The following is a 15,176-nucleotide window of genomic DNA, read 5'->3' as shown; positions in this document are numbered from 1 at the left end:
CAGCAGTTGATGCACAACTGGAAATCTCAAAAACATGGTGCTTTTAAGTAGTATTTCTGATATCTCTGCATTGCGCCTATTACGAACGAATGACCTACGTAAAGCTGAATCTATCCTGAAAGTTCTGAAGAGTTATTCTCAAAAAGTCAGGTAAAAACATCTTATTATTTATATATTGAAAAAGCAAAGCCATATCGTGTTTGCCACATTCTTAAACTCTTGCTCAAGGTTCCTTGAGCGCACAAAATCGCAGCTGGACGGAGAGACCACGCCAATGCTAAATCTTATCCTGAAGCATCCATATCGACCCAGTTAAGTCTGAACGTACGCAGTGAGCTACTTGGCAAAATCATGCTGCCGTTCCTTACTTGTGACAAACAAATAGCAAACTAAACTACAAAGCTAGAGAGAAGGGGAAGAAACAGAAGCAGTCTGTCAGAGACCTGACCTCTTCCCTGTGTCCAATCGTTGCAGAATACACAATTACTTGCATTGCCTGTAAAGCATATTTGTGAAGATGTCATTTTGTTAGTCAAGATTCGTGACTGCATAGATTATCTTTTGAACTCGGATTTTCAGAAAAGATATCGCCCACTTCAACTACTTGCCTGCAAATATTTAGGCTGAGCTACTAGCTACAGTCGATATTATGTTATTGTCGCTCCAAGAAAAGGAATTCTGGCTGCAGATGAAAGCACTGCTACCATGGGTAGTCGTCTAACTGGAATTGGTGTTGAAAACAAAGAAAAAATTGCCGCCTCTATCGACAGTTGCCGTTTACTGCTGATACGGAAATGGATTCGTACATCAGTGGTATTATTTTATTTCATGAGACCCTATACCAGGAAACATATGATGGTGCTCCTTTCGTAAAATTTCTTCAAAGTCGTAATATTATTCCAGGTATCAGTGGACAAAGGTGTTGTTCCTCTTATGGTTACTGAAGAAGAATCAACTACAGAAGGCTTAGATGATCTAGCCAAGAGATGCTAGGAATATTATAAGGAGGGATGCAGATTTGCAAAATGGCGCTGTGTATTGAAGATCCGTGAAAGGAATCCATCACCATTATCCATTCTTGAAAATGCCAATGTCCTGGCTCGTTATGCATCTGTCTGCTAGCAGAAGAGAACTGTCCCCATCGTGGAACCAGAAATTCTTCCTGATGGTGATGACAATCTATAACCCAAAAAGTAGCTAAGAAATATTGGGTTCAGTGTATAAGGCATTGAATGACCATCATATTTTTCTGGAAGGCACCCTTTTGAAACCTAATATGGTGACTGCTGGCCAGAAGTGTCCTAAGAAGTATAGTTTTGAAGATAATGCCAAAGTTATTGTAGTTGCTCTCCAAAGAACTGTTTCAGGCATTACCTTTCTGTCTGGTGGGCAGTCTGAAGAAGAGGTTTCATTGAATTTGGATGCCACTAACAAATATTCAGGGAAGAAACCGTGGGCTCTTACATTCAGTTATGGGAGTGCACTTCAGGCCAGTGCTCCAAAGGCTTAGTCTGCTAAGGTTGAATGTGTGAAAGCTGGCCAAGATGAGTTATTGAAGCGAGCAAAGGCAAATGTACTTACATGCATGGGCCGCAAATGTACTTACATGCAATCAAAAGTTTAGCAGCAGAAAAGTCCAATTTTGTTCCCGTCCATTCTTATTAGAAATTATTCTTATTAACATTCTGCTCTATCTCATTAGCTGCAAGGTTTTACCTGCATTCCTCTCCTCCCCTTTCTACCTATATTCACACGATATATAACAGAACATTCACTGAATGTTTATATTATACTTTAAAGATATCTAGATTGTTGCATGTTGCTTTGTACTGCTTTCTACTTTCTGCTGCTGCTTTCTGTCATACATATGCTTTCTTTATTCTAGTTGCATTTTTTATCTATTACTTACTGTTTTTCTGTTTAGGCGAATGGGGAAGCCTCCCTTGGGAAGTATTCCGGTTACTGGGGCTGCAGCGGAAGAAACTCTCTTTATCAAGGACCATGGTACTGAAAATATAACACAGAGATTTCACCTATATGTAGAAAGTTTAATTGTTGTCTTCTGCTTAATGGCTGGACAACTTAACTGTGCAACTCCTGTAAATTACTCTGTATTCAGGAACCTTCCATGCTGAATTTACTTGAATATGTGTTTAAAGCATAGTACAGTATTATCACTATAAACATTAATGACTACTGTGAAATGTGTTCAATAATCTTCATTTTGAAAACTAGATTGAGATTGCAAATTCCTTTGCAATCTCAATTCTATTGTTTCTATTTGCCCCTGCTGCTTGTAGATTTACATTGAGATTCCTCTGGATTTCCACCCCCTCAGAAGCTATTTGCACTATCTCCCACCATCTCACACTGTTCAGGATGCAGCCAAACGAGTCAGCAGGTCGTATTGTTATATTAGGGTTACCCGAGAACACCCTCGTTCACCCATTTGTATTATGTCCATGACTTGCGTGTTCTGTGATCAGTCTACCAAGAGATGAAAAAAGGAATTGAAATGTGGTAGGGTCCTATGAGAATCTAAACAAGGACATAGCCACGCTGTAAACAACCCTGCGAATGACAGACTTCAGAAGCCCACGGATACCGAACGAGAAAGCCGTGATATATCGCCCATCGGCTGTATGCTAACTAACATGGAATCAGGAACCACTGGATTACTGATGTGCTGAAAACTACACAGCTCAGGCTACAACAGCTGAAAGAGATCATTTCCTCCAGATTTCTGCAGGACTTGCCATAAATAAAATCCTATCCCCCCCCCAAAAAAAAAAACAGGTAGCATCTGACTGACTGCAAGCCATTGCCTACATCCTGGCTGTGCATCAAGAAATAAAGGAAATTAAGTTTATTTACTAGATATTTTTTGCAGCAATAAAATTGTTGTTGGGCTTTAGGAGCATCAGCGACTGAGGCTATGTTGTTCCGTATATATTGTCTGTAATTACGTGTATTCTGTGGTCGATTTTCTTTTTCGGCTCATTACTCAGGAAATGTACTACTATCGAATAGTGTAATAGGGAAACTAGTAAACATTCTTTACACAAAAAATTTCAGATTAACTGCATTTCTTCAAATTGAAAAAGTAGCATAAGTGTTGAATGGTTTGTTTGCTAACAGGGAAATTGAGGATTTACATATGGAATACATACGTGCATACATATGAAGATTTACATACTCCTTTATGGGCACAGCTGATTTCTAAACCAGCAGTCCCCCATAAAGGAAATTTATTCCAATTATGCCCTGACCTTAATGACACCTTCTTATATAACAAAAATATGCATCTGTTCATTTAATATAAATTAAAAGTGTATATTTCAAAAGGAGGACTCAAGAAAAAGAAGAATTACAGTGGATAAAATTATACAAACGATATGGCGGAAAGCAGATGTAAACCAATTTAAAGTAAACTTTTTCACGATTTTCCCACAATTTAATCTGTTTTAACAGAAAATCAAGTTTATGTCGATTATTAAGCTATTAAGCTGTCACATTCACATCCCAAGATACTTGTAACTAATTAATACTTACGCAGAATAATAGTAATAATATGTGTCCTAATATAGCTAATATGACTATGAGGACTTTACATATATTAGACATAATTACACCGAACACTATACATATACACAGTATTGCTAAAACTACGTATTTCAGCAATTATTACACGCAGGTGAGGTGATTAACTTTAGTCACTAACACGAGAATAAAGAGAACGTCAGAAATACCTTTCTCACACATCAAATACTTCACTGATATTAATATTTGTTTTGTTACTAGTCAAGCGTTTCACTTACTTTAACGTTCTAGGTCACAAATTAATAGTGTTAAACAGATAAATAAGAATTTGACATTTAGAAAAGTTGAAAAGGAAAAGCAGAACGTGTGAAAGATGGGGGGGGGGGAACTGATCACGATTTTAGCGTATCGATAAATCACTATTCAAGCTTGCTGACAACTAAAGTGGAACTTTCCATTGTTTTTAAGTTCCGACACATAATGTATGAATGATGCATTGCATCTTCCTGAGCAGCTAGCCACAGTAAGTAGATCATGAAATGGACACGGATATGTAAAATAGTTACCCACCACTTTTTGCCTAACATAAAAAAGCAATGAATCATTTGTCAACCTTGCATTATTTTTCGTATGTTTTTGTTCCAACAGATAAGAATATGATCCCAAAGGTGTTCTACTTTCTGATAGCCATAGCTATTTGAGATATTTCAAGTATTTACATCAGTATCAAAGTAATAATTATTATAATATAGAATCCCAGAGATATCCCAGAATCCCCTTTCGGCTCCATATTTCTGTCTATCTCCCCCCAGTCTTCAGCCTTCATCCCACTCTATCTGACAGCAACGTGAACACGCCCCACACAATCTAAAATCACCAATCGAAATTAATTTTGCCCAACATTTTGGACTTCTCCTAGCGCTTCCCGCGACGCGTACGCGAATTTTTTTTTTTTTTTTTTTAGGTCCTAGCCACTGAAATCTCAGGAAATTAGGTGGCAGGACCTGCCAGAGTGAACTATATACTAGTGAGTACCTGGTCTGCCTCCACGGGGCGAAAGTGGGACAACGTCGGGCCTCAGTAGGGGTCTGGCGGCTAAATGACCAGATGAACAACGGTACAAGGCATCACACATATACCAAGTCCATACACTTTTAAATCTCTGGCTTTTCCAGTCAACTGGTTCACCCACAATGTAAACTAAGCGGAGATGGGGGAAACCCCTTGTGCCGCTTGACCCTAAACACACTTTACACTTTACCAAGCCTTCGGGCCAATCCAGTCCTTCAGGCCACACAGGTTAAAGTTATCAGATCAGTTCTTGCTCGTGCAAATGCTGCAGTTCATACACTGCTTGGACGGCGACCTCTACAAGTTCGCAGTCGATAAAAAATATAGGCAGAACTTACTCCATTGACTTCCTTCTCAGGACACTAGAACCTGCTCCCGAGGACCCGTCCATCACTGCCATGGATCCACCACTACACTGTTTCAACTTTCTGCGCCTGCTCAGATGACTCCAGAACTGTAAAAGTACTGCTCCCTGGAGAATAATTTAACTTGATAACATGCCGTTGTGTATATTTTATATACACAACGGAATGTTACACTTATATAATTAGTAATATAAGTGTAACATGCTACACTTATGTAATTAGTAATAATATTGTTTTTTTTTTTTCCTATTTCAACCTTGTTTATTACATTGTATTAGCCTTTATTGTAAACCTCTGGGTTGTGGCCGTGAAGGGTATTGTGTACGGCGTGTACCTTTTGTATGCAATAAAGAGTTCTTCTTATATTAACTGAAATACAATTCTCAGATAATTGGAGCGTTTTCTGGAATTCATTCCTCTTTTACAAATGCTGGGTTGAAAATATAAGGAGTTATCCAACACGAATAAATGCATTAATATCTCATATATAAATGCTGGACTGAAAATTTGGGGCCTTTTTCGTGCGTTGCATACAAAATTATTTTACACAAAATGAAACATTGCAACTGATGACATCCCGACAGACTGATGGTTTGAGATCAGTTCCGATGGCAACAAAGGAATCTGTAAAATTTTATTTAATCAATTTACTACAAATTTCTCCACCTAGGACAGCTTTGAACTGTATAATATTTATACAGTTATACTATAAAAAAAAAAAAACACTGTCCCAAAAAAAATTAAAAATCATTAATCAATATCTAGTAGGGTCACCTTTGCCCGAATTATAGCTCTTACACGTCGTAGCACGGATCCTAGTAGGCATTTGAGAGGGTCTATCTGCAGATTCGGCCATTCTCCATCGGCATATTTGCCAGTTGTTGTATTGTGGTGGTAGAGTACTGAAGCTGAATTGCCTTTTCCAACATATCCCAGACATTCTCAACTGGTTTCAGGTTTGGTGAACAAGGCAGCCAGGGTAGATGTCGGAGATCTTGGGAATATTCCTCCAACCATTCAGATACAATTTTTGCATGGTAGATAATTGCGCTGTCGTCTTGAAAGCATCCATCGCAATTCGGGTAAAATCAAGCACTGCGACAGAACCACCTCCAATTGTTTGAATGATGGATCCAAGACACCTACATGCATGGTTTCATGAGGTTCACGCCACACTTTCATACCCTACCATTGGTGCAAAAAATTGTAAATCGAGACTCATCAGATTACAATCTTTTTCCACTGTTGTATAGTCCCGTCTCGGTATTAGCAACACCACCACAGTCGAATCTTTCGATTTTTTTTTACAGAAAGAAGTGGCTTTCGTAGAGGCACACGACTACCAAATCCCGGCTTCTTCAACCTGCCGCATAGTTCGATTGGAAATGGGCCTTTCTTTACCTGAATTGAAGTTTTCAGTAATTTTCTGCACACTACCTTCTATTCTGCTGCACAATTCGCTTTAAATTTCTCCGGTCTCATTCTTTAAAAATCGGAAAGATCGTCTGTCTACTTCGTGATCGTCTGTCTACTTCCAGAAAAGCGTATATTTATCTGATAACAAGAAACTTGTGATCATATCATGTAGCAACCTATATCTGCATATTACCCTTTTAATTACCTGCTGCCGCCAGTTGCAAAAGAGTTTCTAATTCTTTTGGCCAGTGAGCGTATATACAAAGATAAATAAAAAACAAATATATTAATACTCGTGCAAAGTCAAATATAAACATTTATACAAAGGTAAATTGGAAGATAACAAGGTTTTTCTTAGATATAATTTCTAGATGTCGGAAATGATTAATCCTCCATATGTGAGCTTAGAGATAACTTTCTTACGTCTTTTCTTATGATATTGGGGCCCTCGCGGGTAGCACAGTTGGTAGAATCGCCGTCCTCCCCACACCGAGTAGAAATGACCTGAGTTCGAATCCCGTCAATTATGTGAGGAATTCTTATGGGCCTTTTTCACAAAGTGGCTGAGTTAGTCAGGCGAAGGTATCACAATTTTTTCTACCGGAAACTCCGATTTTTCGTCCAGAAAAACAAAAAATCGACCTCAGAACACACGCAATTTACATACAAATACATGGAGCAATATGGCCTTAGTCGCCGATGCTCCTAAAATACTACTACTACGTATTTGATATTGCTATCAGAACAGACTTTATGGGGATTTATTTTGTGACATTTATACAAATGATTGGTACAGTATTTGAAGGGAAAGGTCTCATTAATGCGACCTGATTGTGAAGTTTTGAATGTGTTGGTATCCATCCATATTGTGTAACTTAGGAATAAATGGCCTGAAAAAAGTAGCCAAGGCGGAGAGTTTGGAAAAATCAGAGGGTTTTTTTTTTTTTTTTTTTTTGTAATAATGCTTAAAAAAAAACTCTGCGTCTTTCAGCATGAAGGTCTAAATCTCAGAAGTATTTACACTAAGTTGATTGGGAAATCTAATAGTGATCCTATCTCAAGGGTGGCTCAGTCAGTTCTGAACGAGGGAGATTCCGAATTTTGGAGGATTCCTAATGGGGGGTTCGAGTTGGTTCTCCCACAAGAATGGTAGGGATGTTGAATTGAAGGTTGGTAGTCCCTAATTCTATTCTGTAATTTTGAATACAGTCTAGAGGAAGGTAGACTGTGCTTATTTGAATTCTAACTTCATCTAGATTAAGGATTACTGAAATGGATTCAAAGTTATCAGTATCACTTTCACAGATGATTGCTACTAACTGTCTTCCACGCTGAATGGCACACCCAATTGATTCAGCAGAGTGGTTCAAAGGGGGGGGGGAATAAATGATCTCTTGTGGTTGAGCCAGGTTTCCATTAATAAAATAATTTCATACGCTGCAGTGAAGATCAGATTGTTGTGTATGGAGTTTACTAGTTATGCTCCATATATATTGTACATAGCACCTATGGGCGCCTCCGTAGCCAGGTGGGAAGGAGCAGCAGTGCGTACCACACGCTTCTTGATTAGACCGGGGTTCGAGCCCGTCACCACGAAATACGGAGGATGCGGGAAGGTCAGGGAATCAGCACCGCATATCCCGGAGCAATATGGCCTTAGTTGCTAATGCTCTTAAAAACCAAATAACAAACAAACAAACATAGCACCTAGCATTTACTGATGTGGTGAGTATGTAGTATTTTTAGTTGATATGCGTAAAAATTCTTAAAAATCTGACGAAATGCTTAAGCATATCAACACATGTTTTTTTTTTTTTTTTGGTAGTTGTTGGCGCATAGGCTTCTGTGGCCATAATGCACCTCCCAAGGTTTTTGCAGTACTTTGATCCAAGCCCGAGGCGGGAATCGAACCCGCGACCTTGGGGTCGCCAGGCAAGCACTTTACCCACCCAGCTAGCCCGGTCGGAACATGAATTGCAGAAACGTTCTTGAAAGCCAGAGAGAACGAAAATCAATTGTTCCACATGTAGCAAGATGATACCGCAAGGTCTGATGTATTACAATACACTAAGTATCATTAGTACTTTAGGCAATGTACGTTGCCTTTCTCAGTTTTAAAAACTCCAAATTTTTTACCGTTCGATAGAGCTTCAAATTGGTCCTTAAGGCTGTCACAGGCATTTTCTCAGGTATGCCAAGCTGTGCTTGCTACCAGGTAATCTAAAACGCCGATGGAACCGATATTCAGGTGACAGACACTTAAGTAAAGTGAACGGAATTTCGCCGAAGTCCGGCCATTCTGTGACAACCAAATTCTCTTCTTGCACCTCACGATGGCGGGACTGTTAGTAACCCTGAGTATAACCCCCATGTGCAAGTCCTGAAATACGGTACCTAGTATACTGAAGGTGATCGTGCGAACCAAAGTAAGCAGGACTCGAGGTGTGGCGTCCACCCGCCCCTCACGTGGAGCATTGTCTCCCCTCTATATCACCATGAATTCCTGCAAACGGAAATGATAAAAAATATTGGATAAACCATTACGTTTAAAATTTTAGAAAACTGGGACCATTTATGTGTCCCAAAAAGAAAGTTTTGGAACAACGGAACAAAACATTGAAAACCGGGAAGTCTGATCACTCTAGACACCACAGCCTTCAACCTCCTGAAGATAGGATGGTCGCTTTCACTGGAATCAAGGAGACAGTCACACACTGGTTCACCAGTGGAGTTCAACACAGAGGATGGATCTTGCCTAATGAAACGACTGATTAATGTCTCAACCCCACGGATGCTCACTTTTAACAAAATCCGTTTCTGAACTATTTATTTCAATTTGAATTACTTTTCATTTGAACTACTCTGTCAGTCATGTGTAGGTGAGTATTATTTTAAAGTAACATTCAAGTAATAAAAAAATTTGCTTTCTCCAGTCCAACTTTCCTAACAGTGAGGTAATTTTCATTGGTGATTTTAATGTTTCATAACTCCATCTGGCTTCCGGTTTCTAATAACACGGACCCAACTGGTCGAGATGCTTAGGCTTTTGCAACTAATGACCTCGCACAGATTGTTCATTTATCTACACGATATCAGACAATACTAACCACACAGCAGACACCCTTGATCTTTTTCTCACAATCTTTCTAAGTACACGGTCGAGATTCCTCTAGACACCTCAGATGGCACCTAGAAGACCACTTGGTGATAGTACCTTCTTCACAATTTGTGGATGGTATCTTCTCCAATGGAGCCTTTCTCTCGTGACCATTCTCAACCTCGTGTTGTTTGGCATTAAAAGAACGCAAAATGGGACGACCTGCGAGATTCTTCTTCTTTTCTTTGGTCAAACAGTGACATCAGAAATTTTCTGATGTCACTGTTTGCTCAGATCGTCTGCGCGGGTATCACAATGGTATCGTCCCCGTCCTCCCCACACCGGGTGGAAAAGGCCCTGGTTCGAATCCAGTCGACGACGCGAGGAACTTTAATGGGCTTTTCTCACTCCGTGGTTGAGTTAGTCGGTCTCAGGCGTAGACGGCAAGGTCCCCCACCCCCAGAAACTGGGTTTTTTTTCGTTCAGCAAATCGATCAGAGAACACACGCAATTTACAGACAAAATAAATATATGGGTAGACGCAATCATTTACGGGTGACCCTTATATCATAATTTGGTTTGTTTGCTCAGATTGTATCAGCGAAATTATTCTTGAAGGGATGAAAATCTTTATTCCACACACTAACTTAAAATCTTGTCCTTTATCTAAATCTTGGATTTCCAATAATTGTACTATGGTTTCAGAGAACCAAAATAATTACAGTTCAAACCAAACTAGACAGTGTCCAACGGACCTTTTTGTTGGCTCTCCTGAGAACTTGTAGAACAGTTCAACGGCATCTTTGCAAGCCATCGCAGGCTTGTTACCTCTGGATCTGAATCTTACGTACAAAGGCTTTGTTTACTATATTCGTAAAGGATATCCTCCAACTTTTTCCGATTTGACCTATGATCCCACTGCCAATCCAAAGAATGAAAAAGCGAAATGTTGGACTGAACTTCATAAAAGATGGCAAGTGAGATGGAATTCCTCGACCAAAGGAGCAGTGACCAGATGTTTTATACCTGATATTAAATTCACTACCTCAAAAAGTAATCAGTTTTGGTTCTACCCAAGCCTTCTTACATCATACATTCTAACTGGTCACGGTTCTTTGAACGCTCGTCTTCTTCAATTCAATCTATCCACGACAGATACCTGTTTCTGCGACGCCTCTGAAGACTGGAGTCATGTCTTATTCTTCTGCCCAGTTTACCAAGATTTAAGACAAGCATTATCTAGTACAATGCTTAATTTCTCTCCTGGAAATGAATCATATCTTATAGAAAATCAAAATGCCTTCTCAGCTCTACAGGAATTTGCCCCACAGGTTTTCAACAGACGACGTGGATTGCTGAGCTCACTTCTATACTCAACAAAGCTACATTTTTTTTAATAATAATTTTATTTTAAAATTTTATCTAATTAATTTCTTATTATTTTTATTTATTTATTATTTTTTATTATTTTTTTTATTTATTTATTATTTTTTATTATTTTTTTTATTTATTTTATTTATTTTTATTTCTTATTTTTTGAAACGTAATAATATTTTGTCCATTAATTATTTATTTTATTTATTTTCTGCTAACCCCTTGGGGGGCAGGATTCGCTGGTCTCCAGTTTATTAGAGCAGGGATTTTAAACTGCTTGTACCCAGATTTGGGCTTCATGAGTACGGGAACTGCTGGCATCCATTGCTATTACACTTTCTGCAGTGGATGCGGGATTCTTTTGGTATTCACCACCGTACGTGATTATAGGAGACTGCTGCACCCATATGACTTGCGCTTATTCCTATGGATGCTTGAAATATTACATTTAGTTTAGTACTTGTATAGTTGGGCCTGCCTCCTCGTGGCGTGGACGAGTACTGGGAAGCAGCCTTCCTGGTGATCGCTGCTTCCTGGTAGAAAAGCGGCTAGAAACAGCTAAACAACACACGCTACTCAAACATAATACTACATTGTATAGAGGTGCCTCCGTAGCCAGGTGGGAAGGAGCAGCAGTGTGTAGCACACGCTTCTTGATTAGACCGGAGTTCGAGCCCGTCACCACCAAATACGGAGGATGCGGAAAGGTCAGGGAATGACCACCGCATATCCCGGAGCAATATGGCCTTAGTTGCTAATGCTCCTAAAAACCAAACAACAACAACAACAACATTGTATAGAGTCTTGTATATTATCACAGATAACCATGGCGGAGATGAACTGACATTTAGGGGCGGCCTTGCGTAAGACACAACACATGTCCAATTGTGCTAAGGCTGTTCAAGATCTTGGATTTCCAATAATTGTGCTAAGGCTGTTCAAGATCTTGGATTTCCAATAATTGTGCTAAGGCTGTTCAAGATCTTGGATTTCCAATAATTGTGCTAAGGCTGTTCAAGATAAGAATGTTGCATGTCGCAATTGGCTTGCACCCAAATCTTCAGGTTCATTTCCTGCCTAACACCAAAGCTCGGAAAAATTGTAAAGCAGTTATTAATCAGTCCAAACTACACTTTAACAGGCTATGAGTAGCAAACCTGCTTCTTATCCAAATGATAGTCAAGAATTCTGGTCTCTTGCCAAAGCTATTGGCCATCTTTATACCCACCTCTGGTCCAGACTTGTTCTACTGATATCTCGTTAAGCTTACGTCGGCCCGAGAACGGGTGGGGAAATAAGTAGGCCCAAAACAACTAAGACTATGAGTCGTCAGTATATAGTCTGTAATTTCAAGTGTTCGCTTGATTTCTCTGCTGGACGCAAATCTCTTCCGAACTCGGCCACTAAGAAAGCCCATAAAAACTCCTTGCGTCACTGATGGGATTCAAAACCAGGCCTTTTCAACCCGGTACGAAAGGAGGGTGATCATAACCAATGTGAATATCAATTCCCATTCACGCGAGGGTACAAGAACGGGAACTGATTCTCCAGCACTACATAATGAATATCACGCTTGCTACTCACAGAGATCATTCCCTTCCTATGAGTACATTTTCCATAAATAATCGACTTGAATTCATTGTGAAAGAAATTGTTTCAGTTTATAATAAACTGTTTCAGTTTAAAATAAGTAAACTGGGGAGGGTGGGGCAGATCGAAGACAGACCAAAATGAAAATGTAGGCATTATGGCAGATAGACTCAATAATAATAATAATAAAATTCGTTAATAACCATAATCTTCTTTGTCTTTAATAACCGCCTGCCTTCTGTGATTTAAAAAAACCTTGATAGAGTGGTTCATCAGAGATTAATGGAAAAATGGATTAATACTGACTTCGGAGCTGGGCTTTAACTGGATTGTATATTAACTGCAAGAGTGAGATATGTCTATACTTGTTTAAAGATTAAAGTTTCTTATTACTTTGCTCTGACGTGCAGCATGTTGGTATTAATCACCATTTTCCACACAACGGGTGGCAAAGACCTAAGTTACAATCCGTCAATGATGCGAGGAATTTTTGCTGGCCTTTTTCACGATGTGGCTGAGTTAGTCGGTCTCAGGCGAGGGTTGCACGGTTTTTTACCACAGAAACTCGGGTTTTTCATCCAACAAAACGGGCAAATCGATCATAGAATACACGCAATTTACATATTAACATTAGCATTAGTAGAACATATGATGCAAGAAAGCAAGCTTATGCAGCATCAGCCAAAAAAAAAAAAAACCACTCCCATTTCACACCTTCGTTCGTTCGAAATACCTGTCCAGCTGAGCCTTAAATTTATTTAGTTTATCAACTTCCACAACAAGGGATGGAAGTCTGTTCCACCAACCAACTACCCGCTGGCTAAAGGCATTTTTCCGCACATCAATCCTACATCTGTCTTTCCTCAATTTCAATTTACGCCCTCTCAGGTGATTATTTTGAGCAAGAGGAAGAATGCCATCAGCATTGAGCATGCTCAAACCATTCAAAGCACATCGCCGGTGCCTAGTCTCCAGACACTGTAATTTGCAAAACTTAAAACCTTTCTTCGTAAGAGAAACCCTTTGTTCCATTCACTAATCTTGTTGCCCTTCTCTGTACTCGTTCCGGCAGCTCTACATCCTTCTTGAAATGAGGCCTCCAGACCTGTTCTCAAGGTGTGGTCTGACCATTTCCTTGTACAAGGGAATAATCACCTCCTTATCCCTGCTAGAAAATTTCTGTATATCATTGACAAGACACCATGAGCTACTCTTGCAGCCCGTCTGCACTACTCAGAAAACTTCATATCTGCCTGCACAATTACTCCCAGGTCCTTTTCATTCTCTACCACTGTCAGTGTAGTACCACAGAGTTGATGCGTTGCTCTGGGGTTACTGTTTCCCATATGTAGGACTTTACATTTGTCAATGTTAATCTTCATTTGCCACCACTCAGCCCATCTGCTCAACCTTTCCAGATCCTGTTGCAGCAACATACTGTCAGTAGTGTCCTTAACAACCCTGCCAACCTTTGTATCGTCTGTAAACTTGGACATTAAGCTTGATATACCATCATCAATATCATTTATAAATACAGAAAACAACAATGGACCCAATACTGAACCCTGAGGGACTCCACTAATAACATTAGTTCACGATGAGCAGTGTCCATTGATTACCGCTCTCTGTCTTCTCCCCCTCAACCATCCCTTTATCCATAGCAGCAATTTGCCACACTGCTCCAATTTGTGCAGCAGTCTTCCATGTGCAACAGTATCAAAAGCCTTTCTAAGATCCAAATACAGGGTGTTTCAGTTAAACGTTTCAGAACTTCTAAGAGGGGTAGGGTACATCCTGACAACTCGAAATCATATAGCAATGTGGGGTCGGAAATGCTTTCCTGAAGCGGTGTTGTACACAGAAGCACCATAAAGAAAAGAGACCGTAAGTGAGAAATCGTTTTAATAATACATGAAAAGAAGCAAAAGGTACATGGATTAAATTAAGTGTTCGAAGTTTCTTCCACGGGCTACAATGCACGCCTCACATCTCCGACGCATGGACATCCGAACATTCTGGAATACTCCAGGCGAATTTCGAATTTCTTCGGCAGCTACTGCGATTCTTGCAACCAGCTCCTCAGCATTGTCAACAGGGGTGTCATAAACTAGCGATTTCATATGACCCCAGAAATAAAAATCAAGACATGATAGGTCGAGTGACCGAGCAGGCCAACGCACAGGACCACCACGTCCGATCCACTGTTGACCAAATGTGACATCCAGGTAGTTACGAACATCTTCGCTATAATGGGCAGGGGCTCCATCGTGTTGGAACCACATTGTCTGTTGCGTCGATGCAGAAATCTGTTGATCTCTCAAAAGTTGTGGCAATACTTGCTGCAGAAAGATCAAGTAGATAGGTCCGGTTAGACGACACGGTAACAGGTAAGGTCCGATGAGGTGATCTCCCATAATACCGGCCCATACATTGACCGAAAATCGAATCTGTGCTGCACGACGTCGTATTGCATGCGGGTTCTCGACCGCCCAGATATGGTCGTTATGCGTGTTGAAAATTCCTTCCCTTGTGAAGGATGCCTCATCGGAACACAACACTTCAGCAGGAAAAAGGGGATTTGTAGCACATTTTCCAAGGTACCACTGTGCGAAAGCAATACGCGGTGCATAATCCTCCGGTTGCTGTGTCTGGACACGCTGCACGCGAAACGGATGCATGTCTTGTTCTCGGAGAATCCTCCAGACGCTGCAATGGGAAACCCC

General features: G+C 40.1%; 1 protein-coding gene and 1 pseudogene across 2 annotated transcripts in view; one reads left to right on the top strand and one right to left on the bottom strand.

Moving 5' to 3' along the window:
• Positions 1–15,176, bottom strand: part of dysf (neuronal PAS domain protein dysfusion) — a 395,946-nt gene that overhangs the window by 252,831 nt on the left and 127,939 nt on the right. The window lies entirely within an intron of this gene.
• On the top strand, positions 35–2,160 carry LOC150084717 (fructose-bisphosphate aldolase pseudogene; annotated as a pseudogene).

This window comes from Mastigoproctus giganteus, chromosome 6 (genome assembly GCF_048544385.1).
Source record: "Mastigoproctus giganteus isolate SK-2022 chromosome 6, ASM4854438v1, whole genome shotgun sequence".
NCBI lineage: Eukaryota > Metazoa > Arthropoda > Arachnida > Uropygi > Thelyphonidae > Mastigoproctus > Mastigoproctus giganteus.
Note: the sequence above shows the minus strand (reverse complement) of the source record. Positions and strands in the feature narration are given on the sequence as shown.